Source organism: Brassica oleracea, chromosome C1 (genome assembly GCF_000695525.1).
Source record: "Brassica oleracea var. oleracea cultivar TO1000 chromosome C1, BOL, whole genome shotgun sequence".
Lineage (NCBI taxonomy): Eukaryota > Viridiplantae > Streptophyta > Magnoliopsida > Brassicales > Brassicaceae > Brassica > Brassica oleracea.
Window position 1 is genome coordinate 41,397,589 of NC_027748.1, and position 473 is coordinate 41,398,061.

A 473-nucleotide genomic window follows, 5' to 3' on the forward strand; every position below is an offset into this window, starting at 1 on the left:
TTATCAAATCTTTATTATTCATAATCATTAATTGTCATATATATGTAAATAATATTAAGTAATTTCGTAGCTTTTATTTAGGGAAAGAATACACATTTCTTATATTTTACGTTAATATAATGTTCTATAGTGGACATTAAACAAATTATGACATAAAAACCTTATTTCTTCCCTCGAACACATTCTTGAAAATGTGAACAGTATTGTTTTCACAGTTGAATTATTTTGAGTTTTATCTTACATATGGTTTCGAATGCTTTCAAATCAACCATCGAACTGATACATGTCATTTTAATGTTTTTAGTCGTATACTTAAGGAGAACTTACATTTTTGTAATTTAAAGTCGTTTTAAAAAATTCAAAATATAACATATAAGAAAAAATCTAACATATAAGAAAAATATAACATATAACTATAAGCTAATCCTCATTTTTGTATTTTAAAGTCGTTTTAAAAAAAATATAACATATAA